General features: G+C 39.9%; 2 non-coding genes across 2 annotated transcripts; both read left to right on the top strand.

Moving 5' to 3' along the window:
• Nucleotides 1-9,420: 9,420 nt before the first annotated feature.
• Nucleotides 9,421-9,492, top strand: trnap-ugg (transfer RNA proline (anticodon UGG)). The gene has a single exon. It is a non-coding gene; the product is annotated as a tRNA-Pro (tRNA).
• A 96-nt stretch (nucleotides 9,493-9,588) lies between these two features.
• trnai-aau (transfer RNA isoleucine (anticodon AAU)) lies at nucleotides 9,589-9,662 on the top strand. The gene has a single exon. It is a non-coding gene; the product is annotated as a tRNA-Ile (tRNA).
• Nucleotides 9,663-12,000: the final 2,338 nt, after the last annotated feature.

Here is a 12,000-nt window from a genome sequence, read left to right as displayed (position 1 = left end):
TGATTTGAATCAGGTGTGTTAGATGAGGGAAACATTCAAAATGTGAAGGGCAGGGGTGCCTCCAGGACAGGGCTGGAGGTGTGGAGTGATGATGGAAGGAAGTAGCGTAGATTCCGGAAGTGATCCGGAAATGGAGGATGTGGATAGTGGAGGCGGCGAGAATGGAAGTAGTAAGTGGAGTGTAGTAGAAAATCGGAAAAGAAAGAAACAATCTTCAGAATCGGGTAGTGAGAAAGGAAATCTCCAGACTAGAAGAAGGAATATAAGGTATTGTTGAAGTTTGTTGACTCGGTAAATGCGATTAATCCGTTGAAGCTGACGAAAACATTGAAAGAAATGACAGGGACAGTTGAAAGCATTACGACTTTGAGGGATGGCAATCTGTTGTTGTTTTGTAAAGACAGTAGGCAGCAAAAATCAGCTCTGGGTATAAAATCGATGATTGGATATAAGGTGTTGTGCTCGATACCGGAAGAAAAGAATTGGGTTAGAGGTGTTGTAACAGGGATTCCGACAGATGTCACGGAGGAGAAGATTAAAAGAAATATCACGGGAGCAGCAGTAAAGTTTGTTAAACGGCTCAAGTGTGTTAGAAATAACGAGAAGATGGGCAGCCTCTCAGTAATGATAAACTTTGATGAAAATAAAATGCCAGAGAAAGTTTATTTAGGATTTGTAAGATATGCAGTAAGACCATACGTTCCTCCGCCGCTAAGATGTTATAAGTGTCAAAAATTCGGTCATGTAGCGGCAGTATGCAGAGGTAAGCAGAGATGTGCGCGGTGTGGAGGTGAACATGAGTACGGCAAATGTGGGCAAGGTGTAAATCCTAAATGCTGCAACTGTGGTGGGGATCATAGTGCAGGATACGGTGGTTGTCAGGTACGGAAAAAGGCAGTCAAGGTTCAAAATGTTAGAACGACAGAAGGAATAACATACGCTGAGGCATTGAAGAAAGTAAACCAGATTCCTAAAACAAATGAAACTATGAATGAAGAAATTCATTCAAAACAACAGAGTAAAGAACAAAGAGATGAAAAGGTAGTAGTGGATGATAAGGTGGCATTTGTAACATTTATCGCTGACGTAGTGAACTGTTCAGCTCAAACTGAAAGCAGGACTGAAAGAATCAAAATCATTATCAGAGCTGCAGAAAAGTACTTGGATCTGGGGAATGTTACTGTTGACATGATAAATGAAAGGCTCAAGATTCCAACATTAAATAGTCAAGCAGTAAATAGTCAGACAACATGTGGTGGATCTTAATGGTGTTATATATCTTGCAATGGAATGCAAGAAGTTTGATTGCAAATGGACAGGAGTTTAAGAAATTTATAGCAGACCAAGAGAAAGGCCCAGATATTATATGTATACAGGAAACTTGGCTTAAGTCACAATATAACTTTCTAATACATGGATATACTACTATTCGGAGGGATAGACAACAAGGGAATGGAGGTGGAGTAGCTACCTTTATAAAGCAAGGAATTGGGTATAAAACAGGTAGATGGGGAAGTAGAAGTTGTGGTGGTGGAAATATGGGAAGGATCAAGGTGTATTAGAATAATTAATTTTTACAATCCATGTGATAGGTTAAGCAAGGATATTCTAGAAAGTATAGGAGGAAATGAAAGTCAAAAAACGGTGTGGTGTGGTGATTTTAACGCTCATAGTTCAATATGGGGAAGCGCAAAAACAGATTATAATGGTAAGATCATTGAAGATATGCTAGATTGGGGAAGATTAGTGTGCATTAATGATGGAAGTCATACTAGAATTGATTTGAATAAGGGAAGGCATTCGGTATTAGACTTGACAATAGTATCTGAAAGTTTAGCGAGTAAATGTGAATGGAAAGTACTAAAACAAAGTACAGTAGGAAGTGATCATTTTCCTATTTGCAGTAAAGTTGGAGTAGTAGTCAGCGGATTGGGATAAGTATAAGGAGTTATGTGGAAGCAAAATGAAGGACATTAGTAAATGTATAGAAGATGTTGATGTTTTTAATAATGAAATATGCAAGGTTCTTCAGAGTACAGCTGTAGAAGTAATAGGTAAGAGGAAGGCAGGCAGCAATAAGAAAGTTATGCCATGGTGGAACGAGGAGTGTAGTGAGGCAACAAAAAGGAGAAATAAAGCACTCAAGAAGGTAAGAAGGTCACTTAATTATAATGATTTAATAAGTTATAAAATGGCACAAGCTATAGTGAGAAGAGTCATTCGGACGTCTAAAAGAAATTATTGGAGGGAATTTTGTAATAGAATAGGGGAAGACATTGAAATAAGTGAGTTATGGAATATGATACGAAAGATGGGAGGGATACAAAGAGATTACAACATACCTGTATTAGAATATAATAATAGACAAATTATATCTGAAAGCGGTAAAGCAGAGGTATTTGCAGAAACATTCGTTAAAATTCATAGTAATTCGAATTTATCAGAGGATGCGAGGAAAACTAGGGACCAGATACTAAGTAAATATCCTCATTTATTGGAGGAAAAGGGACTTTCAGGAAGTACAATGGATTCAGAGTTTACTTTGTACGAATTGAAAAAAAGCGCTTGCAGGGGTTAAGCAAACATCTCCAGGCAGAGATGACATTTGTTATGAGATGGTAAAACATTTATCAGAGACAGCATTAGAGACAATTTTGAGGCTTTTTAATAAGGTTTGGGAGTTAGGAAAGTTAAAAAATGACTGGAAGCATGGTGTCATAGTGCCAATTCCAAAACCAGGCAAAGATCATACACAGCCAAATAATTATAGACCTATAGCTTTAACGTCTAATCTATGCAAAATAATGGAGCGTATGGTCATGAGTAGATTAGTATATGTCATTGAAAGGGATAATATTTTATCACCTTATCAAAGTGGATTTAGGAAAGGACGTAATACAATGGACTCAGTACTGTGCCTGGAATCTGAAATAAGAAAGGCTCAGGTAAATAAGGAAGCTTTAGTTGGGGTATTTTTTGATGTTGAAAAAGCTTATGACATGATGTGGAAAGAGGGACTTTTAATTAAGCTAGAAAAAATGGAAATTAAAGGAAGAATGTATAACTGGATCAAGGATTTCCTGTTTAACAGAACTATACAAGTAAGAGTAAGTACTGAATGGCTGAATGTCACTTCACTCACTCACTACTGCTTTTTCTCAGATACACACAATAGAGAATGGAAATTAAAGGAAGAATGTATAACTGGATCAAGGATTTCCTGTTTAACAGAACTATACAAGTAAGAGTAAGTACTGCTTTTTCTCAGATACACACAATAGAGAATGGAACACCTCATGGAAGCGTTAGTAGTCCAATTATGTTTAATATTATGATTAACGACATCTTTACAAAGGTTGATAGGTGCATTGGAAGATCTTTATATGCGGATGATGGAGCACTGTGGAAAAGAGGGCGTAATGTAAAGTATGTGGAAAGATGTTTGCAGAATGCCGTTAAAATGGTAGAAAATTGGGCAAATGAATGGGGATTTCGGTTTTCAGTAGATAAAACTCAGGTAATTTGTTTTGCAAAAAGGAAAAGTAACCCTACCATTAACATCAGATTGTATGGACAAGAAGTGAAGCAAACAGCAGTTGTGAGGTTTCTGGGTATATGGATGGATTTGAAATTGAATTTTAGTATGCATATCCAGAAACCGGTTGACAAATGCAAAAAAGCATTAAATTTCATGAGGTGTTTAGCAGGAGTTGATTGGGGAGCATGTCGCCAGTCTCTTAAAATAATATATTGTGCTCTAATAAGATCAGCAATAGATTATGGCAGTATGGTATATTGCACTGCATCCAAAACACAACTCGTAAAAATAGAGGCAATTCAGTCACAAGCTTTGCGAGTTTGTTGTGGAGCGTTTAGATCCTCTCCAATAACAGCAGTGCAAGTAGAGATGGGTGTAATGCCTCAAGTAATTCGTAGGCTCAAGTTAAAGATGAGGTATTTTATAAGTATAAAGGGACACTTGGACAGTCACCCAGTTAAAATGGTGTTGGAGGATTGTTGGGAATATGGACATAAAAAGTTATCAAGTTTTGGATGGAAGGCCAGTGAGGAAGCCCGGAGAATGGGATTAAGTGACTTCAATGTTGCTCCTACTGTGGCTAGGTCAGCAATTCCTCCTTGGCTTTTCCCAATGCCTTTGATTGATACTCAATTGCTTAAAGAAAAGCATAACAATACAAATGGATTAGGAAATTTTAATATACAGCAATACATTGATCAAACTTATTATAGTGCAGTTCAAATATACACTGATGGTTCAAAAGATCCAGAATTTGGGAAAACAGCAGTAGCGGTATATATTCCACTTTTTAACATTAGAATAGCAAAAAGAATATCAGATTATCTTTCAGTATTCACTGCAGAAATTATTGCAATATGTCTAGCACTTCAGTGGATAGAAGAAATCCAACCAACAAGGGTAGTGATATGTACAGATTCTTTATCCGCACTAAATAGCTTGGAAAGTGGAACATCATCAGCAAGGCAAGACATGATAAATGAAGTAATGCAGAGTCTTTACAGAACAAGACAGTATGGACTTCTGGTAAATCTTGTATGGGATCCATCGCATATGGGTGTGAAAGGAAATGAGGAGGCTGATAATCAGGCTAAACAGGCATTAAACCATTCACAAATTGACATTGAAGTGGCATTAAGTAAAACAGAAATTAAAGTGATAATAGCTAAACAAATACAGGAAATTTGGCAGAAAGAATGGAATGAAGGAAAGAAAGGTAGACATTTTTACTGCATTCAAGGAAAAGTTGGGTCAGAGAGAAGAAGATTCGGAAACAGGAAAGAGGATGTTTTCATAACAAGAATGCATATTGGAAATTGTTTATTAAATCAAAGCTTACAAAGAATTGGTAAACATGAGAATGGAAATTGTGACAAATGTGGGTTAGTTGAAAATATAGAGCATGTCCTTTTAGAATGCCAAGCTTATGAAAGAGAGCGGTCCCAGTTAAGACATGCTTTAAGAAGTGTAGGAATCAATGAGTTGACACTTCAGGTTCTCCTAGGACAAGGTGCGAAACAATCAAGAGTTTATCATGAGTTATTTATATTTTTAAAGGAAACAGGATTATTTAATAGGATTTAAAACTCCATTATGTGTAAATTTTATATGGATATATATATATAATTTTTTTTTTTTTTTTTTAAAGAGTAGATCTAGTTTAAACTTCCTTTCCAAATATGCGCTTCACACTCCATTTCAGTAGGTGGCGGGAATGCACCTTTTAAGTTGGTTTGCCAACCGCCATTAAATCCTAGAAGAAGAAGAAGAAGCCTCCAGGACAGGTTTGAAAACCACTGCTTTAGGGAACTGTGCGTAAAATGGCACTGTTTTGCAACCAATTTGCACAGGACCATGTCTGAAATACTTTTTGGCACCTGTGAGCCCAAAAAAAGCTAACGTGGGAGTGTGGCAGCATTGCGTCAACGCTCAGTCGGTCTCTTTAGGGCAATGGTTTTCAAACCTTTCCTGGAGGCACCCCTGCCTAAGGATGGCTGAAGCGAAACAGTCGTTCCGAAGCTTTGCGAGATCCCGAAGCGCAGATGTGTCGAAACACTGATCCGAAGCGTGATTCGAAACACCCATGTCACGTGACTATGACCAAACGAAGCCTCGAAGTGTTTCACTAATTGTTTCATCAGGTGTGGTCCGCCGAATCAGTGTTTGATTGGAACGGTCGGGAACAGACCACACAATCGCACATCTGTATAAAAGTGAAATAAACGCATTTTGACCTCGTGGGTTTTTGTGATAGGAGTTTGACTTTGAGATAGCGGATTTTTGGTGATATAGTGACATAGTGCGATTTGATTAGTTATAGGCAATTTAGACTTACATTTAAATTTACACAACACATTGACTGAGAGGCTAGAGACAGACAGAGTATACATATAGTGACACATTAATAGATACATAGATATAAATATATATAGACAGCTAGATTAATAGATAGATACATATATAAATACATATATTATAGATAGATACATATATAGATAGATTATAGATACATATATAGATACATAGATTATAGATACATATCTAGATACATAGATCGATTCATATATAGATAGATAGATTTGGATAGATAGATAAAATGGAAGCTCCCCAGAAGAGATGCCGTACATCTGTGGTGTGGGAGCATTTCCATTTAGAAACCCCAAATAAAGTGAGATGTGTGTATTGTGATCAGCAGCTAGCCTACTGCAACAATACATCATCCATGATGCGCCATTTGAGGAGCACTCATCCTGCCTTTTTGCAGGGTGCAGAGGATGGCATTCCCCCTGTACCTAGGCCTGCTACTGACACTGCTGGGCCATCTAAGCAAGGTATGCATTGTTTGGGATATAATTATAATTGAAATATAATTACAACCTTTTGGGACACTGTTTATAAAGTTTATAAGTTATATAAAGCACTGATTATAAACACTGGAAGGTTTCCAAATAATGAACCAGTAGGCTATACTTTTAATAGATGTGCACTAATTGAAGCTGTATTTTTCCAATGTATTTGTCTGAAAGTATGTTTTGTCTTCTCTTTTAAAAGTCAGACAGAGGGAATTGGATGAGGCTCTTATAAACATGGTGGTGAAGGATCTGCAGCCCTTCACCATCGTGGACGATGAGGGATTCAGGGCATTTGTGAACAAGCTTGATCCAAGCTATGTCCTCCCATCCCGGAAGGTGCTTAAAATAATGGTCAGCGAAAAGTACAACAAAGCAAAGGAGAAGACAATGGAGGACCTACAAAAGGCAGCAAAAAAGCAGCTGCAAAGCAAAGGACAAGCTTGTGGAGATGCAGAGCTTGATGGGAAGACCAACTCTGAAACTGATACAGGAGGTTGACACGAGATGGAACAGCACATTTGACATGCTACAGCGCTTGTATGACCAACGTGAACCAGTGGCTGCTGCACTTTCCAACTTAAACAATGATACTGCTCCCCTGACAAGTATTGATTATGACATTATTGAACAATCATTGTCAATACTGCAACCATTCAAACTCGCAACAACAGAGATGTCAGAGGAAAAGAGAGTGTCTGCTTCAAAGCTTATACCACTGTACAGGATGTTGCAGCACAAGCTTGCACAGAAAAAAGGAAATGCAACGCAGGAATCAACTGTTCAATTAGGTAGGCCACAATGACCATACTACCCATGTGATTGGCCATAACTGTCATATTATTGTCATTATTATAAATATGTGTTTCTCCTGTTTTGGCTCATAGGCTCACATCTGCAAGAAGGTCTGCACTCCAGATGTGGAGGTTATGAGAGTTTTAGAGCCTTGGCACTGGCTACACTGCTGGACCCAAGGTTAAAAAATGTGGCATTTGGAAATGCTGCCAAAGCCCTGGAAGCTGAAAAGCATATCACACTGGAGTGTGCTTCACTGATGCGTTCAAACACAAATCCTGGTGAGCAGTTTCAGTCTGTGTTATGTTATGTAATCTGAATCATGTAATATAATATATCCTTCATATATGCCGTCAGTTTAGGATTTGTTACTAATTGCTGTTTTAATTTTTATTCAGACCCAGAAATGTCAACATCACACCCATCATCATCATCATCATCACCATCACCATCACCATCACCATCACCATCAACATCAACACCAGTAGAAACACAGGACAGTTTATGGGAACTTTTTGATACTCGCATCCATCAAACCAAGATGATACACAATGCTACAGCTGATGCCACAGTGGAAGTGAAAAAATACATCAACGATGCGTATTTGCCCAGAACTCATGATCCACTAACTTACTGGAAAGAGAGAGCAGTAATCTTTCCTCATTTGTATGTCCTTGCAAAAAAATATCTTTGTATGCCAGCAACAAGTGTCCCTTGTGAGAGGATTTTTTCAAAGGCTGGAGAAATTATCTGTAAAAAAAAAAGTAGGCTAAGTCCTTCCACAGCAGATAAATTAATATTTTTAAATAAAAATCTCTAAAAAAGTGAGACATTGTGGCTTGATTTCTTTTATTAATATTCATTTTTCATGACCAAAATAACATTATGCACAGTGAGGAGCCTATAGGTTACAAGCTTCACATATTAGAACATTATAATAATAAAAAAACAACACATTTTTTTAATGGCTCGTCAAGGTTGTTTCAGATCAACACCTGCAAGTGACCACTAGGTGTCACCGTTGAGACGGGTGTCGGATTGATTCGAAGCATCGAAACAATATGGCACATTTGGTTCAACTGTTTCATTGGTTCACGAGGCCTCGATTTTGCCATCACTACCCCTGCCCTGAACATTTTGTATGTCTCCCTTATTAGACACACCCAAATCAGGTCTTGCAGTCTCTACTAATGAGCTGATGATTTGAAACAGGTGTGTTAGATGAGGGGAAATGCGAATTGAGCAGGACAGGATTGAAAACCACTGATCTAGGGATGTGTGAGTAAAAGGGCAGGAGCCAACTTGGAGAATGCAGGCATCAATCCCGCTACCTCTCGCATGCTAAGCGAGCGCTCTACCATTTGAGCTAATTCCCCTGGCCTTTCAAGAATGACGAGCATAGCTGGGAATGACGGGTTTGATGCAAAGAGGCTGTCCCTCCTCTGGGCTTGCTCCTTTGCACTGGCCGAGATTATGTTGTCAAATTAACAAAGAGATTAAGCTTTTGTGTTTAAGGACCTTCTCGGTCTTGTTACGCCAGTATGCATGTGTATGGATTCTTGTATTATGTAGGCTACCTTGGAACACTCGGATCATGCAGACAACTTCTCACCTCTTTTGCTCACACTGACTTAAAGTCTAAGGAAGCGGTTCTCAATTCCAGTCCTCGCTCCCCCCAGGTCTGCATGTTTTGCATGTCTCTCTTTGTTAGCACACCTGATTCGGATAATCAGCTCATTAAAAGTGAGCTCCTAGTGATTGACATGGTCCCTACACAGTGTTCATTGCTCCCCACTCCCTGAGCAGGGGAAATCCGTCAAAGTATACTTCACTTTGGAACATTGGTTCACGGATTTGTGCTGCGCAACTTCTTCACACATGGAGAAGTGTGACATCATTTACCTCTGTATACCTCGATACACCACTGTATTACTCACTATGAATGGAATGCAACAAATGTCTGAAGCTATACGAGAAACTTACAAAATGTGAAGAGCAGGGGGCGCGAGGACTGGAATTGAGACCCGCTGGTCTAAGTGACATCTGACCGTTTCAGCTGTCCTCCCTAACATCCCTCTACATGTTAGATACAGCCCCATTTTTAGTTCAATTAAGAGGCCAACTTGCATTCGTTAGCCTTTCACACTGTCTCGAGGACTTTGATTGCTTCCACGTTAGTTCATGTTCCTTTTTTTGTTGATGCTGGTATTGCTCTTTTTTCTTGGCTTTGGGCAAGAAGGCTCGTTGGTCTAGGGGTATGATTCTCGCTTTGGGTGCGAGAGGTCCTGGGTTCAAATCCTGGACGAGCCCTTGTTCAGGTTGAAACGTGAAGCCTTATTGTCTCATTGCATTCACAAACATTATGGCAGGTTTTTTTCAATCAGGCAGACACTGATGGCTAAGCCAGGCCGGTTAGCTCAGCTGGTTAGAGCGTGGTGCTAATAACGCCAAGGTTGCGGGTTCGATCCCCGTACTGGCCAGCTGTTTTTATTGTCTGGGGGCTCATGTCTGCTCTGCTCTTCAGCTCTGACAACGAGTAGGGTGATCTCACTGAAATCCCTGCTTGCTAAGCTAAGCAGAGGTTTGTTGTAGCCGAAATAGGTCAGTAGGGAGAGCGTTAGACTGAAAATCTAAAGGTCCCTGGTTCGATCCCGGGTTTCAGCAACATCTCCCACACTTTTCCTTTTTTTGAGGCGGGCCATTGACCAAAAATCACTGGGTTCCAACCTCTCTGTATAACTGCTTCCCCACAGCAAGAGAGCTATCTGTTTCCAAGTTGGCCTCCAACCAAGCAGTTTCGGTTCCATGGTGTATTGGCCCTGTGAGCAACAGCTGCTCCAGTTAAGGTTCCATGGTGTAATTGTTAGCACTCTGGACTCTGAATCCAGTCATCTGAGTTCAAATCTCGGTGGGACCTATTTTGCCACCAGTTTGCGCAGGACAATGTCTGAAATACTTTTCGGCACCTTTTAGTCCAAAAAAATTAACTAACGTAGAGAGTGTGGCTGCATTGCATCGATGCTCAGTCTGTCTCTTTAGGGCAGTGGTTCTCAAACCTGTCCTGGTGGCACCCCTGCCCTGCACATTTTTATTGTCTCCCTTATTAGACACACCCAAATAAGGTCTCGCGGTCTCTACTAATGAGCTGATGATTTGAAACAGGTGTGTTAGATGAGGGAAACATTCAAAATGTGAAGGGCAGGGGTGCCTCCAGGACAGGTTTGAAAACCACTGCTTTAGGGAACTGTGCGTAAAATGGCACTGTTTTGCAACCAATTTGCACAGGACCATGTCTGAAATACTTTTTGGCAGCTGTGAGCCCAAAAAAAGCTAACGTGGGAGTGTGGCAGCATTGCGTCAACGCTCAGTCGGTCTCTTTAGGGCAATGGTTTTCAAACCTTACCTGGAGGCACCCCTGCCCTGAACATTTTGTATGTCTCCCTTATTAGACACACCCAAATCAGGTCTTGCAGTCTCTACTAATGAGCTGATGATTTGAAACAGGTGTGTTAGATGAGGGGAAATGCGAAATGTGCAGGGCAGGGATGCCTCCAGGACAGGATTGAAAACCACTGATCTAGGGATGTGTGAGTAAAAGGGCAGGAGCCAACTTGGAGAATGCGGGCATCGATCACGCTACCTCTCGCGCCTACTGCTTCCCACCGACTGAGCCAAAGTAAGCCCACATGAGCCAATCGCATTTCCCCTGTGGCTTACTTTTGACCAATCGCGTTCCGCCTGTGGCTTACTTTTGACCAATCGCGTTTCACCTGTGGCTTACTTTTGAACAATCGCGTTTCTCTTCCGTGGCTTACTTTTGATCAATCGCGTTTCTCTCCTGTGGCCTCCTTTTGACCAATCGCCGTTGTTGTCATCTTTGTTAAAGGTAAGGCTATTACTTTATTCATTGAAAACTGGTCATTATTTGTTCATATACAGTGTGTATTTTTGGAAAATGAATCGTGTCAGTATAGCTAGCTAGCGTGTACAGTTCATGCTTTCTTCAGTACCTGTGAACCTATAACTTTTCACATGATAAATGATCAGATAAGTTATATTTATCGACCGTCAGCTAATTAAGCTATGCTACTGTCAACAATGATGTGTTTATTGTCTAAGAAATCATGGTTTCTGGGCCCTATGAATGAAAATAATGATTAAACTATTTACATTTATATTTGGTATTAACACATAATAACACACACACATTTTAATTGTAAAAATCGTTACCAAATTGTTGTGGAGATATGGAAAACTGCATTTACCAAGAAATAATTGATATTTTCTAAAATAATGTAATAATAATGACTTTTTTTTATAAAAAAACATTGAGAGTCTTAACTAAAAACAAACAAAAAAGGCCAAATGTATCCATATGGGCCAAAGTATGAGGGAATAGTTTATGCGTAGCTCGTTAAATTATTGTTACACACTTAACATACAGGTGTCTTTTAGATTGCAAAAGGTAGTAGTCTTTTTCTGATTTTCATTTCAGAAAATGTATGCATATCCCTCTTTTCAACGGCAATCGGCAACATCAAGCCGACTCCTCATGGCACCTTTGGCGGAGGCGAGGCGCCTTGAAAATGTGGAGTCTGGAAGGGCCAAACCTAAGGAGGAGGTGCTGTCAGAGGCCAGTACTTTTGTCAGCACAAACGGTGGAGACCCCAGTGACCAGTTTTTAGTACTGGCTCACTGCAATCTTCAGTTTGGGAAGTACCAGGGCCAGAGATTTAGATGGCTCCTGGAAAACTCTCTGGGGTATGCCGTGTATTTGGTGCTCAGCATTTCCAATGAGACGGCGCAGACAACACCCCT

The sequence above is a fragment of the Carassius carassius genome, chromosome 8 (genome assembly GCF_963082965.1).
Source record: "Carassius carassius chromosome 8, fCarCar2.1, whole genome shotgun sequence".
NCBI lineage: Eukaryota > Metazoa > Chordata > Actinopteri > Cypriniformes > Cyprinidae > Carassius > Carassius carassius.
The sequence above is the reverse complement of the archived record's forward strand: the minus strand, read 5'-3'. Positions and strand labels throughout refer to the sequence as shown.